A 16,181-nucleotide genomic window follows, 5' to 3' on the forward strand; every position below is an offset into this window, starting at 1 on the left:
CTTCCTCTGCCTAGCCACAGTCTGAAAGCCATCCTCCACAGCCAGCATTTCTAGGCTGATGCTAATGGGTACGCTAGTCGGTCCAACACTAACCTCATCTGGAGTTCCCGTAACATCTAACTCCACTGAGCTAAGAAGCTGTTCTAACTTATGGACACGGCTCTCTGAAAGAGCCACCCTGTCTTCCAATATTACACAGGATTTATGGAGGGTGTAAATTGGTAAAGTAGTGCACTTTGTGCGCTAGGAAATTCAAGAGTACAGCCAAGCAAGCACGAGCTAACCAATAATGGATAAGCTAACCACTCCTAAGGCTCACACAGGATTCACACAGAAGTAAATAAATGAGCTAAAATTCATAGCAGTTACACTGAAAAACTAGCAGAAATATTAGACTTGTAGGAACAGTTAAAAACAAAACAAACAAACAAACAAAAAAACCCTCCTAAGAGTAAACCACTCCTAAGTTTAACACAAGAGTAAAGTTGTTGTTCATTCGGCTGCTCCCAGTTTTGTTCAGGGTCACCACAGCGGATACGTCAGATCCGCATTGGTAATTGGCACAGGTTTTACGGCGGATGCCCATCCTGATGCAACTCCAGTTTTACCTGGAGAAACACACACAGTCGCTGGTGTTCCAAGGAGGTCTCCCATCCAAGTACTAACCAGATCCTGCTCTGCTTAGCTTCTGAGATCTAACGGGATCAGGCTTACACAGAGCAGACCGGCTGCACAAGAGTAAAGTACTAAGCTAAAATTCACAACACTAACCACTAGTGAAAATGCTCACCACTCCTAAGATTTTCACACGAGTAAAATAATGACCTAAAATTCACAGCATTTACACTGACAAACTAACAGAAGTATTAAACATTGAGTGTTGTCCCTCCAGGTGGCGTGCTGTAGAGCTAAGGTGCTCCTGAAACTCATCACCTCCTCGAACCTGAGATTCATGAGCTCCTGATCATGAGCAGGTTACTTAAACCTCAGCTTTCAGCTCAATCTTTGCCAGATTCTACCTTGATTCTACCTTGACAGACCAGCTTCCATGCTGCTGCTTTCATGCGCTCTGACTTCTGAGAGATTTCCCAGAGACACCCTGAGTGCGACTTCTGGCCCTGTCTTTAATCCTCATTTAATCCTTTGTCATTTATTATTGTAAATAAATCTCCTTTCATTCACACCTGTTCTCATCATTGATCCCAGCATTTGAGTCCATCGCCTGAACCAGTCCAGTCCCATCCGGACCGCTAACCACATAGACGGATCAATATACTGCCAAAATACCCTTACCCCCCAAAATTGCAAAATTTTGTTTTTTGGTGGTTTTGTGTTAGGCTTGGTCGATTCTATAACATACTAAAAGTTGGACAAAATCGGAGTATGGGAAAGTGTCAAATTTTGAAGATGACTTTTTCGGTTTATAGGTCATTTTCCCTTTACGTGTGATGCACTAACTTGGTCAGTTTTCATGATGAATCAACTTAACAGTCAAAGACCGCGAGAAGGGTAGTAACAAACTCACAAGTTGCCTCGTGGTTGATGGCACTGCAAAGTTTTGACATGGATGTCGGTACGCACAAGACCGCAAAAGTCCTAGGCACAGCTGCTTGCCAGCGCTGCACCGAAGACACACCAGCTGCAACCCCGTTTAATGAAGACGTGTCACCACCCGACTCCCCCAATCACCATACTTTGACCACAATGCCTGCCGAAGCATGATCACTGCATAGGACGGCTGCTCATTTCACCATGAAACAGTCACCTGGGCAGGAGTGGGGGTTGTGTGGATTGACAACACACCACATGATCCACAAAAGTTCCAACTGGGACCACAGTTCTCTCAGTATGCAGAAATTGCTGGCATACTCATAACATGCCAGTTAGCTGTGGCGCAAAATGTCAAAACATTTGTGCTATGCACAGATTCAAATTATGCATGCCTTAGCTTTTGTGCCATCTACCCTGCTGGAAACGCAATGGTTTTACGACCTCCAACAGGAGATCAGTCAAACACAAAGACCTGTTTGCAGCTTGTGACCATCTCATAACTACGCACGACCTTCAGATATACTGGAAAAAGGTCAGAGATCACGCCTGCACACCAGGCCAAGGCAAAGAATTTAATGACTTGGTTGACACACTAGCCAAGCAAGGCGTTCCGGACGGCACACCGTGGACATTTGATGAGGCACTTTTGCCCTAGCCACCCACCCACCCATGCTGTATCAGTGGTGACTCATGCCAGGACTGCTACCGCAGACCCTGCCACAGCCCCCGTCCCCACAACAGCCTTGGTCACTCCAGCTTTCTCCGACTCCGACCTGGCTTTACTCCAGGCTCTGGACCCAGCCATAAACAAAATTGTGCTAGACCTCACTGATCCTCAAGTTCACCCACTCACTAAGGATGATTTTGCTTTGGTCCCTGACTTAAAACAGCTGTACCACCCGAGATAACCTACAAGTGCTCCGTGGCATCTTGTTCTATGCTTCCGAGGATCTCTCTTCACCTGCGTTAGTGGTTCCTCGTAACCACCGGGCTGTGATGTTAATGCACGGACATGATTCACATGCACAGGTCACAGAGGAACGAAAGCAACATACAATGTGATACGACAGTGGCATATTGGCCAAAAATGCAGAAGAATGTGAGCGATTACATCAAAGGCTGCTTGGTCTGTTGCCAATTCCAACCTGTGAACCCGATTCACAGAGCTCCCTTACAAAAAAGAGGTATTTCCTTCCCTTGGTCAGATCTACAACTCGACTGGGTAGGACCCTCACGCAGTCTGCAAGAGGAAACAAATATTTCCTCACTGTCACATGTGACGTCACCAAATGGCTGTAATGTCTACGGCTCCAAACGATACAACCCTAATGACAGCCTATTGTTGATGAATCACATCTTCTCACGATTTGGATTACCTATTCGCATAAACTCGGATAGAGGCACCCACTTCACCAGCAAAGTCATGCAACAACTGTGGCAAGTGCTGGGGGTAAAGGCAAACTTCCACATTAGCCACCACCCTGAGTCATCAAGACAGGTGGAAAGGGCCAACCAAAGTGTGGTGAACATCAGGTTTAAGGATATGATTCCTTCGTTATGTTCTCTAATGTCATATACCAACACAGAGCAGAGTAGCTACCTAAACTCTGTAAGGGAGTTAGAGTATCTCGTCAATAGTTTTACATCCTCTTTGAAGACAACTTTGGATGCTGTAGCTCCTCTGAAAAAGAGAGCTTTAAATCAGAAGTGTCTGACTCCGTGGTATAACTCACAAACTCGTAGCTTAAAGCAGATAACCCGTACGTTGGAGAGGAAATGGCGTCTCACTAATTTAGAAGATCTTCACTTAGCCTGGAAAAAGAGTTTGTTGCTCTATAAAAAAGCCCTCCGTAAAGCTAGGACATCTTTCTACTCATCACTAATTGAAGAAAATAAGAATAACCTCAGGTTTCTTTTCAGCACTGTAGCTAGGCTGACAAAGAGTCAGAGCTCTATTGAGCTGAGTATTCCATTAACTTTAACTAGTAATGACTTCATGACTTTCTTTGCTAACAAAATTTTGACTATTAGAGAAAAAATTACTCATAACCATCCCAAAGATGTATCGTTATCTTTGGCTGCTTTCAGTGATGTGGTATTTGGTTAGACTCTTTCTCTCCGGTTGTTCTGTCTGAGTTATTTTCATTGGTTGCTTGTCCAAACCATCGGCATGTTTATTGGACCCCATTCCTGCCAGGCTGCTCAAGGAAGTCCTACCATTATTTAATGCTTCAATCTTAAATATGATCAATCTATCTTTGTTAGTTGGTTATGAACAGGCCTTTAAGGTGGCAGTAATTAAACCATTACTTAAAAAGCCATCACTTGACCCAGCTATCTTAGCTAATTATAGGCCAATCTCCAACCTTCCTTTTCTCTCAAAGATTCTTGAGAGGGTAGTTGTAAAACAGCTAACTGATCACCTGCAGAGGAATGGTCTATTTGAAGAGTTTCAGTCAGGTTTTAGAATTCATCATAGTACAGAAACAGCATTAGTGAAGGTTACAAATGATCTTCTTATGGCTTCGGACAGTGGACTTATCTCTGTGCTTGTTCTGTTGGACCTCAGTGCTGCTTTTGATACTGTGACCATAAAATTTATTACAGAGATTAGAGCATGTCATAGGTATTAAAGGCACTGCGCTGCGGTGGTTTGAATCATATTTGTCTAATAGATTACAGTTTGTTCATGTAAATGGGGAATCTTCTTCACAGACTAAAGTTAATTATGGAGTTCCACAAGGTTCTGTGCTAGGACCAATTTTATTCACTTTATACATGCTTCCCTTAGGCAGTATTATTAGACGGTATTGCTTAAATTTTCATTGTTAAGCAGATGATACCCAGCTTTATCTATCCATGAAGCCAGAGGATACACACCAATTAGCTAAACTGCAGGATTGTCTTACAGACATAAAGACATGGATGACCTCTAATTTCCTCCTTTTAAATCAGATAAAACTGAAGTTATTGTACTTGACCCCACAAATCTTAGAAGCATGGTGTCTAACCAGATCTTACTCTGGATGGCATTTCCCTGATCTCTAGTAATACTGTGAGAAATCTTAGAGTCATTTTTGATCAGGATATGTCATTCAAAGCGCATATTAAACAAATATGTAGGACTGCCTTTTTGCATTTACGCAATATCTCTAAAATCAGAAAGGTCTTGTCTCAGAGTGATGCTGAAAAACTAATTCATGCATTTATTTCCTCTAGGCTGGACTATTGTAATTCATTATATCAGGTTGTCCTAAAAGTTCCCTAAAAAGCCTTCAGTTGGTTCAGAATGCTGCAGCTAGAGTACTGACGGGGACTAGCAGGAGAGAGCATATCTCACCCGTGTTGGCCTCTCTTCATTGGCTTCCTGTTAATTCTAGAATAGAATTTAAAATTCTTCTTCTTACTTATAAGGTTTTGAATAATCAGGTCCCATCTTATCTTAGGGATCTCATAGTACCATATCACCCCAATAGAGCGCTTCGCTCTCAGACTGCAGGCTTACTTGTAGTTCCTAGGGTTTGTAAGAGTAGAATGGGAGGCAGAGCCTTCAGCTTTCAGGCTCCTCTCCTGTGGAACCAGCTCCCAATTCAGATCAGGGAGACAGATACCCTCTCTACTTTTAAGATTAGGCTTAAAACTTTCCTTTTCGCTAAGGCTTATAGTTAGGGCTGGATCGGGTGACCCTGGACCATCCCTTGGTTATGCTGCTTTAGACGTAGATTGTGGGGGGTTTCCCATGATGCACTGTTTCTTTCTCTTTTGCTCCGTATGCATCACTCTGCATTTAATCATTAGTGATCGATCTCTGCCCCCCTTCACGGCATGTCTTTTCCTGGTTTTTTCCCTCAGCCCCAACCAGTCTCAGCAGAAGACTGCCCCTCCCTGAGCCTGGTTCTGCTGGAGGTTTCTTCCTGTTAAAAGGGAGTTTTTCCTTCCCACTGTTGCCAAGTGCTTGCTCATAGGGGGTCGTTTTGACCGTTGGGGTTTTTCATAATTATTGTATGGCCTTGCCTTACAATATGGAGCGCCTTGGGGCAACTGTTTGTTGTGATTTGGCGCTATATAAGAAAAAAGTTGATTGAGTTGATTGATCTTGCGCAAATATGTGGCAGACAACCACAGAGACTGGGATGTGAAACTTCCGCTAGTCCTCATGGCAATCCGGGCGACCCCTCACGAATCGACGGGGTTCTCCCCTTTTCAAATGATGACAGGCCATCAGATGATGCTCCCCGTCCACCTGCTGTACCAGCCAGGGGATGCAAACATTGCGACAGCGTACACAGCTCAAAAATACATGACCAACCTGACTGAACATCTGAAAGCCACCTTCTCCTTTGCTCAAAAACACTTAAACAAAAGCGCAGAAGGTAGAAAAGCATAGTATGACCAGAAGGCCTTGTCCCACACCTTGTCCCCCATGAGATACAAGTGGGGGACAAGATGTGGTATTACTCGTTCGGGCAACCCAGCCAGAAAACAACCAGGTTAACTCACGGGTTGCTACCCGTTGGACCGGACTGTATTTGGTGACTGACAAACTCTCCGCCGTCGTATACCAAATCAAGGTCAGCAAAGGTCAAAGAGAACCAGTTTTGAAGTGGGTACGCCGCAACCACATCAAGCCTTACAAAACCCCCATGGGACTCGCTGGGGACACCACAGTTGCTAATAGAACTTAAAACCACTCATTAGGTCGAGAGGACGCAAAGAAGGAATATCAATAACACCTGCCGCATCCTAAACAATCGAGTCACACTGAGCGAGACAAATTAAGAAAATAATTTTAACTTCCAACAGTACAAATAAAACAACTCAGGTGATCTCATCAGCACCACCGTAGTGGGGGTGAACCACCACGTGACCTCAAAGCTCCGTCCTTAACAACAAAAAGGAAAAGAGGTGACAGCCTAACGTTCCAGTCGAGAATTAATTCAGATAACTTAAGTGAATATGACACCTAAGAAATTAGGTAAAACTGATTTAAATATCAAAATATACATACAGTATAGTAAGTTGAAAGTGGTTTAATTATTATCATTGAGAAATAAAGTTTGTACAGTTTCTCAAAAGTGTGTTTCTTGGAAAGCGCGCTGGTAGCGTTCCATCAGCGGTCACATGATGCTGTGACGTCACAGCATGTAGAGTCCCGTCTTTGTCTGTTAGATTAACAACAGGAACAGATGGACCTCAGCATGGACAGTGACGAGATCAAGAACTTTTCTGACTCCTCTTCAAGTGTGGATTATTTGTGACTCGGATCCTGAGGATGTCGCAACAGTGATTAGACCCTACAGATTGGAGCTCTATCTTTCGGATGAATATTCAAACCAGGAGCATTCTGCAGCGAAAATAATGCTGATGGTGTTTATGGCGGAGCCAACGCAGAGGCAAGAGACATGCAAATTCCGATGGATTTTGAAAAGCTGCAGAATATGGAATGGTAAGGTAGGCTTTGATTTTTGTTGCTGCTGTTTATAACACTCTAATTACTGTATTTTCAAATTGAGCGTCTGTTTACTGGCTTTGTTATTGTTCCGGAGCTGCGACAGTGTAGCTATTACTTGCGGACCACCGTCATTACTTTCGGGTTTTTGCTGTTTTCGAGTGCCTGGCATTGCATTCATCTGTGTTTAGTTACGTTATTTTCATGAAAGAATAGGAAATAAATGGCGAAAGTTTCTAAAAAGATTGGCAAAAACAACAGTGAACATGCCGCCGCCGTGTTTCATGCCGCCACTGTGTTTACATGCTGCCGCTGTGTTACTACGTAAGTTCCTTGACCATTTCAAGATTATTGTGAACATATTATTTGGAGTTGACATTTTATGTGTTCCTGTGAGCGGTGAGAACATGGAGACGGTAGAGGAAAGTGTCTGCTGTTGGGAGCAAAGGGGAGCAAGCGGAGCAAGTGACAGCCTGACATTTTGTGCATCACACAACAGCGTGGCTTTCGATCAATCTGCCTGGACTTGAAAAGGCTAAAACCTTTCGCCCTTGTGTTTGTGCAATATGCTGCGACACACTGGTCAGACATATCGACAAACAAGTCCCTGAGAGCTGTGTTTAATCAATGTTTTTGCTGCTAAAAAAAGTGTAAACAATGGCCGCCAGGCGAGCAAGCCGATACGGTCTACAAGCAGTGACGTATTTTAGGCTTGTGCTCAGCGGGAAGCTGGTCACGGGGCGTGCACATTTTTCAGTGGCGGGACGTTCAAATGTTATATATAACGGGAGAACCGCGTCCATTTTCCCAAAACGCTTAGGTTGACCGAATTATATAACCTTTGTTACATGTAATAAGACTATGTTTTCTTTAAGTGTCATATCTGTTGTGTGGGCCGCTGAAGAGGAGGTACTGCTGGCCCACCACCATTAGAGGGCGCCCTGCCTGGAGTGCGGGCTCCAGGCACCGGAGGGCGCTGCCGCCTTACAGGAGCAGCCAGGATGACAGCTGTCACCCATCACTGGAGACAGCTGATTCTAATCAACAGGGAGGTATATCAGCAGGACGGCATCTCCACCTCATTTGCCGAGATATCGCCTAATCAAAGAGGTAACAATCTCTGCCGAACATAAATAACCATTGTTGTATTTCTTGTTGAGTATTTGTAGGACAGCAGACTTCTGGACAACAGTTGGATAAGTACTCACCTTCCTACACTCCTGCATTGCTGTTAACGAGAGGTGGAGGTGGACTCTCCACCCTCCGTGTTGCTGGGTGCAGCCGCATCCACACCTGACTGTTTTTGTTCCTTGCCAGCAGTACCGGATCCGACGAGCGGAGGCAGTGGCCACCTGGGAATTCGGGACTTGGCGGCTCCAGTATTCCCGGGGTTCGGTGGCAGAGGAAATCGGGTTGGTTCCGGTTCGACTTGGACAGACGTCTCCTATCGTCGAGCCTGCCCACACGACACCGTTGTAATTGGACTCAGTCTCAATATTGTAAGGCTGTGTTGTGCCTGTTTTCACAACAGTAAAAACAGTGTTATTTGACTCCTCCATTGTCCGTTCATTTGCGCCCCCTGTTGTGGGTCCGTGTTCCTACACTTTCCCAACAATATCCACTTTAAACTCTGTGATATAAGCCAGAAAAGCAAGAGAAAACCTTGAACCATTTTAAGACAAATTGCTAACCATGTTTGTTGTGTTTGCCAGGCTAGCCTGAAGGAAAAGACATGCAGCTGAACCGTCTGAAGGCATCGAAGCTAACCCAAATTTAGAACAAGAACCTGAAACCGACCATGTATCCGAGCTACTAAATTTGGATTAGCCAAAACTGCTGTGAATAGTGTAAATAAATAGGCAAATGTAGGATGTGGTACCATAGTAGTAGTCACCCTAAGCCACTCTGCTAGTCTGACACTAACCCTCCTCAGCCTCACTGTAAGGGGAAGACATCATCCACCAACCTTCACAGCCTTCCTCGTCTTGGCAATTCAACGTTGGAGATCCAAAGTCAAATCAAGTGGGGAATGTAACGGAAAGCTGCAACCAACCGCAACATCTTAAGTTTGCATATAAGCAAAGGCTATGAAAGTTTCTTCAAAAAAGGATAAACTCAACACAGCAAGGCCTGGTATATATCCAGGTGTCAAAGGGAGTCTCTCCGTGCCGGCACGGGATGGCTCAGTGTCATAAAACCCTCACCCTTTCCAGGATTTAAGACCCCCAAAAGTGCATTCCTCGCGGAGCTGTGAATTATCTTATCGAGACCCCTAAACAGATGTGCCAGCTCCTCTCCCATGAAAAAAAAACATCCACAGAAAGACATACCTTCTTGCCAAAAGTCCTAAAATTATGTATTTCTAACTAGACTCAAGAGGAAAAAACAACTAACTGAAGAATGCCATCAACTTGTGATAACAGTCAGTTTCTCTGATTAAAATCAGTCTAGTATTGACCTCATTCACATTTTGGGAACGAAATCCAAAATCCAGTCCATGGAACAAGAGTGACCCTGTTGGACGATTTGGGGAAGAGCATGTGACCACTCTGGCAGATTTAAGTATAACCATGTTTAAAAGAAACATTGCATTGTATTGTTGTAACAGAAAAAAAAGAAAAGAAAAGGAAACAGAACAACCTGTAACCATTTAACCTCACTCATGAAAGTATCACACCTAATGTGTTATACTCTGTTCAATGTGGAATGTTTATTTAGTGTGTTTTTCACATATGTTTGTGTGGGGTATATTTCCAGGGAAAACCAAGTCCAAGATTTATCCTACAGGACTTGTTTGGTTTCAAAGCGGAAAATTTAGGAACAGACGCTGATTTATCTATATAAAACCAGACAAAAGAATTCAGAGAAACTACAGTACCCAGAATTCTTGGAGGTGGAGCTTTTAACATTTAAAAGAGCCTGCGCCCCGGGGAAATCTCACTGTTTTCTCTTTTGCTCTTTTCTCTTCACCTTCTTGCCGTGTGCTTCTTGTTCTTTCTGAGTCTAAAGACACGGCATAGCCATCAAGATTTACAACTTTCTTTGTTTGAAGCCACATGCTGCTTAAAACTTAATTCTTGTTTGGGCGCGCCAACAAGAAATTACTTTTCCTTTTTCGACAGATAACTTTTGCTCGACTATGGTCAAGTTAACGCGCAGGTGCATTTAACTTGGTGATGGTCTAGGTGATGGTCTAGTGGCTAAGGTGTTGGGCTTGAGTCCATAAGATCATGGGTTAAAATCCCCACCTGACTGGAAAATCACTAAAGGCCCTTGGGCAAGGCCTTTAATCCCCTATTGCTCCCGGTGTGTAGTGAGCACCTTGTATGGCAGCACCCTGACATCGGGGTAAATGTGAGGCATAATTGTAAAGCACTTTGAGCGTCTGATTCAGATGGAAAAGTGCTATATAAATGCAGTCCATTTACCATTTACCATTTAACTTCCTTTTTCAATTTTTCAAATTAAAACCTTTTTCTTATTCAACGCCAAGTTCCTTTCAAGAACATTTTTATCCTAAAGTCAGCTATTTTTGTATTGAGTTTTGATTTGACCCAGCTTCCAAAAGTACAATGACAAAAGATGAATTTTTGATTTTTGATAGAGAATAAAGATGCTCAAACTTTTATTCTGACAGCCCAGACTACGGAGCGCTGCAGAGATAAACCATCCAGGTCAGCTAAGCCGCCCAGAGAGTGAACTGCCATCGCAAGTCACAGCAATTACACGGAAAGCATTCCCAGTAACCAGCGAAACCAGGCAGGTGACTGGCAGAGTTCCTTTGCCAGGGTACCGGAGACAGGTGAGCAGACGGACGGGTCCTCCACTGAAAAACCAGAAGGTTTCCAGCATCGGACCTCACGGAAACCAGCAGCACTGCCTCCCAAGTAAGACCGGAGCCTGTCAGATAAATAGAGTGGCTTTATCTAACTCTATCCAACATCATTAATCTTCTCTCAAGTTAATAAATACCAAAGTAAATTACCTGCTAAATTAGGACGAATTTAACTCCTAAAACTCCTGCTACGAAACCAAATTATCTGAACATCATATAATCATTGCTCATTGAATGTCGTCATCATTAAATTGTTCACTGTGATATGTCCTGTTATTTAACTCCTGCCAGAGTTAAATAAATATCTTAAACATGTGAAGTTGTCTCTGATTTTTGTATGGTTTTACAGAGGGTGTCGGATCTGACCTGCGGAGCTTACTCCTTAGAAATTTTGAGACTGATTTTAATATTTCCTATCGACTGACCCCTAAAATCAAAGATATTATAACCATGTTATAATAACATTCAGGCAGTGATAGGTGGTGCCCTTTTCTGAGGTAAAATTATCCACAAGTGATAATTTCAAATATCCTAAAATAATATCCTGTTTCTGCTACAACAGTTTAAATTCAGTGCTTAAAACTACACTCGACATGACTGCTCCACCTTTTTTAAAACTGCGCTCCCCCAAATCATAGTCACCGGTAAGAGGTCTAGAATGGACATGACATCATTTAAAATTAGAAGTATTCCACCTTGTGTGGCATGATGCTATCTTAGACTGTAAGCATGCATTGTTGGCTACAAAGCAGACCTATTACTCTGATAATTCAAAGTTCTTGTTTGACATGGTGGCAAAACTGTCATGGTCTGGGCTGGTTGGCTGGTTGTTGTTTTCTTTATTTCCCACCAGGTGGCGCGCAAGCGAAGCTGAGCATCTGAAGACCTCACCTGCAACTCATTTCCACCTGATCAATAACCTCACCTGCAGCTCGTTTCCACCTGATCAGGAGCTTCTGCATTTAAAGCCTGGTGATGCAGCTCTTGATTGCCAGAGACTTGTTGATGTTGATGAAGCCGACTTGTGTTTGATTATTATGTTGCTGTTGAAGAGGAGGATTTGCTGATGGATGACTGATTCAAAGGTGGAGTGAACGAATGAACTCTCTACGAACCTACCACATAACCTTCTGCTTCTGTTCAGCTGTCAAACAGCATACTTCCTGAGGTAATCCAGGTTCTCTATCTCCCGCAATAGAGCCTGCAACTTTGGCGTTCCTTCGCGCCTCCGTGTCCTCCACTCTACAGACTGCCTCACTTAATAATTTGTTCTGTTGATTCGTATGTAATTAAATATCAGTTATTCATTCCTTCCATTTCTGCTTCCTTGCGTTTTGGTCCAGTTCAAATCCTGGGTCAGCTTCAATCTTGCACCCAAACCATAACAGAAGTTTCTGGCCATAAAATGGACCCAGCGGGAGCAGAGTCGGTTCGGTTCCAGGGAGAGATGTAACAGTTTTTGGATTCGATCTGGGATCAATTACAAACACTCTCTGCCCAGGTAAAACATGCCGACACTTGCATTACGGAGTTCGCAGCTCAAGTCACACTGCTCCCTGCTGTTCCAGCTGCGGCCCCGCCTCCTCCCGTGCAGGTAGATTCCATAGCCGTAGTTCCAGCTCCCTTGCCTTTAATTTGTCACCGTGAGCCATGTGCTGGTAGTGTAGAAACCTGCGCATCATTTCTGATGCAGTGTTCATTGGTTTTCTCCCAACGGCCCTCTCATTATTCCACAGACAGTAGTCGGGTCTCGTACATGACAAATCTGCTTCGTGGTGACGCGTTGGCTTGAGTCACTGCTCTGTGGAGCAATAATTCACCCCTGCTTAATTCTTTTGCTGATTTTTCCCATGAATTCCAGCTAGTTTTTGATCATCCATTGAAGACACATTCCATTGCTCAGGGGCTGCTTAACCTTAAACAAGGGCGTCAGATTTCCGCATTTTTGCTGCACAGCCTGGTTGGAATACCGCAGCATTGCAAAGTGTTTTTGTTGAGGGCCTTAACTGACAGTCCGAGATGAACCGGATCAATCAATCAATCAACTTTTTTCTTGTATAGCGCCAAATCACAACAAACAGTTGCCCCAAGGCGCTCCACATTGCAAGGCAAGGCCATACAATAATTATGAAACACAGTCTACGTCTAAAGCAACACAACCAAGGGATGGTCCAGGGTCACCCGATCCAGCCCCAACCACAAGCCTCAGCGAAAAGGAAAGCTTCAAGCCCAATCTCAAAAGTAGAGAGGGTATCTGTCTCCCCGATCCGAACTGGGAGCTGGCTCCACAGGAGAGGAGCCTGAAAGCTGAAGGCTCTGCCTCCCATTCCACTCCCACAAACCCCAGGAACTACAAGTAAGCCCGCAGTCCGAGAGCGAAGCGCTCCAATGGGGTAACATGGTACCACGAGGTCCCCAAGACAAGATGGGACCCGATCATTCAAAACCCTACAAGTAAGAAGACGGGTTGATTTCCCTGGTTATTCGTTTGGACGATCGGATGAGGGAGCCCTGGCGCGAGAGAGGTCGGACATCTGACTGGGTCATCCCGTCTCGGGGTCCTCCCCGACACAGATTAGGCCTGCCTCTCTGGGGCTCCACAGGCATTCCCCCCTCCGGCACGCTGGCTCCCCTTGCTGACGAGCCTATGCAGCTTGGCTGGGCCAAGTTATCCTCAACGTCCTGGTCAAACAGGCGGTGGGAATAATAGTGACGTCATTCCAAAAAAAAAAATAAAATATTTTTCTGAACTTGACATTGTAGATCAATCATCACTCAGTTTTTCATTGGTTGATTATCTGTTTTTTAGTGTGGGTTGTTTTTGTGTGAGGGGTTGAATTTTGGGGGGGTTTTTTTGTGTAGTTTTGTAGTATGTTTGGTGGTCTGTTTGAGTGGACACACAGGCGGGCGGAAGCACAGCGCTTTAGACTCAATGAAGTGTACTCATGGTTACTTCTTGCAAGATGTTTTTTTATCTCACCTTCCAGGGTTTGATTGTGAATGTCCTCTGGGGGGTGTGGATCATTTTTTTCATTTTTTGTTTTCTCCCAGTTTCCACCCAGGGTTTGATTGTAAATGTCCTCTGGGGGGCAATGGATTATTTTTCCATTTTCTGTTTGACCCTTCCGGATGCTCTGTCGAGACTGTTGGTCCTTCTAGCCACAGGTAGCCAGGGTTTCGTCTGACATGGTCGTGGGGGTGTCTCCAGGAGTTGATTGTGAATGTCCTCTGAGAGGCACTGGATGCTCCCACAAGTGACTTTGGACCTAGATTGTTCCTCGGCCGTGGTTATTACTCCCAGGGTTTGATTGTGAATGTCCTCTGGGAGGTGTTGAATCATACATGTCCTCTGGGAGCATTGGATTACTCTTTGTTGATTCATTTTTGGTCTGGTTTTGTCAGTTCGGTCCCTCTGAGGCCAGTACATTCCATCTACCCACAGGGTGCTGAGGACCTCGTTTTCCGGTTCTTGGAGGGGGCCTCCCAGGGTTTTGATTGTATAGTCCTCTGGGAGGCATTGCATGTTCCCACAGGTGACTTTGGACCTCGACTGTTCCCCAGCTGTGGTTATTACTCCCTCAGTTGATTGTGACTGTCCTTTGGGAGGTGTTGGATTGTGACTGTTCTCTGGGAGGCATTGAACTGACTTACAGGATTCTGGATTTGGACCACATTTTTTCAGTGAACGCTCTACAGCCATGTCTTATTGTCTCCTCGCTGACCTGACCTATGTTCTTGGGATGTGCCTTTCCCGTTGGGCCGCATGGCTCTGCCCCTGTCTCCGCCATGGACCCTGGATGGTCGCACCGCATCTTCTCCGCTGTGGACCATTGGGCCACATGGCTCCGCCCCTGTCTCCACCATGGACCCTGGATGGTTGCACCACATCTTCTCTGCTGTGGACCATTGGGCCGCATGGCTCCGCCCCTGTCTCCACCATGGACCCTGGATGGTCACACCGCATCTTCTCTGCTGTGGACCGTTCCTGTTTCGGGTCTGTATGTTCACCTGGAGGCTCGCTCCAGCGTAAGGCTTCAGCGTAAGGTGTCCCGTGAGGCTTCATCATGGCGTTGCTTTACACCATGCAGCACCGCCGCGACGCGCAAAGCCTCCGCACGTCTGTCTCAATGTGCCGAAAAGGTGCTGATATCCACGTCTTTTCACAATTCCTGTGCTAGCCAGATGACATCCTGGATAAAACACAGCGTCCAGTTTGGAAATGAATGGCACATTCCACTGTTACAGGAGTTTTTGTCATGGAAAGAGGAGCGGAGGCTTCGCGCGTTGCGGCAGTGCTGCATGGCGCAAAGCAACGCTGTGATGAAGCCTCACGGGACATGTTCTGGCATGTCCAGGCACATCCACAATTTCTCGGATAATCACTCGATGGAAAAACCACCGACAGCTGTCTGAATGCCATCTCAAAGCCGTCCTGTGAGACCAAAATGGAGGTGGTTTTGTCTCGCTCCAGTAGCGAATCCATCGTGACGCGCGAAGCCTCTGCGCGGCTTTCCATGACAAAATCTCTTGTAAAAAGTGAAATCTGCCGGAAATGTCCAGCTCTTGTGATAACCAGAGAAATTGCACACGATGGTCACAGATCCATACAGCCATCCATTTAGAAATGAAATGGTCGCTCAGCCTGTCGATGGCTGTACAAAGTACAAAGATGGCCGACAGCTGGCTTGAAAGTCTGCAGAGTTACCTTTCAGTAAAAAAAAGTAGGTTTCTATCTCATATCATTAAAAAGTTATTTATAATTTAGTAAGGCTTGGTCTCAGCCGTCGTGTATGACGGCGTCGGCCCCAGAGGGTTAAAGAAAGATGAATAATTTCCAGTACAGTCAGCCCAAGAGTGGGCCACAGATCCTTAAACAGTTTTGTTGGTACAGGATCAAATAAACAGGTTGTGCTTTTTGTTGACGTTACGAGTTTCGTCAGCATGCCTAGTGAGATACTCTCAAATTCTGTAAATCTAGGTAATACCTCAGTAATGACACCCACCTCAATAGCAGGGTTTAGTGGCTGCGTTAAGGCATGCTGGGATATGTTTAACCTAATGTCTTCTATTTTCTTCTCTAAAGTAATCCAGGAAATCTTGTGCTCTAAAATGAGAGCGAATTATATGTGGTTGCCCATGAATAAGTGCTGCCACCGTGTTGAACAAGAACTTTGAGTTATGCTTATTTTTGTTGATCAAATAGGTCCGCTTTGTAGCCATTAATGCATGCTTATTGTCTAAGATAGCATCACGCCACTCAAGGTGGAATACTTCTAATTTTGGACTACGCCATTTCCGTTCTAGACCTCTAGCCTTATGCTTGAGGTCACACAGGTATCAATGAAC

Source organism: Thalassophryne amazonica, chromosome 4, assembly GCF_902500255.1.
Source record: "Thalassophryne amazonica chromosome 4, fThaAma1.1, whole genome shotgun sequence".
Taxonomy (NCBI): domain Eukaryota; kingdom Metazoa; phylum Chordata; class Actinopteri; order Batrachoidiformes; family Batrachoididae; genus Thalassophryne; species Thalassophryne amazonica.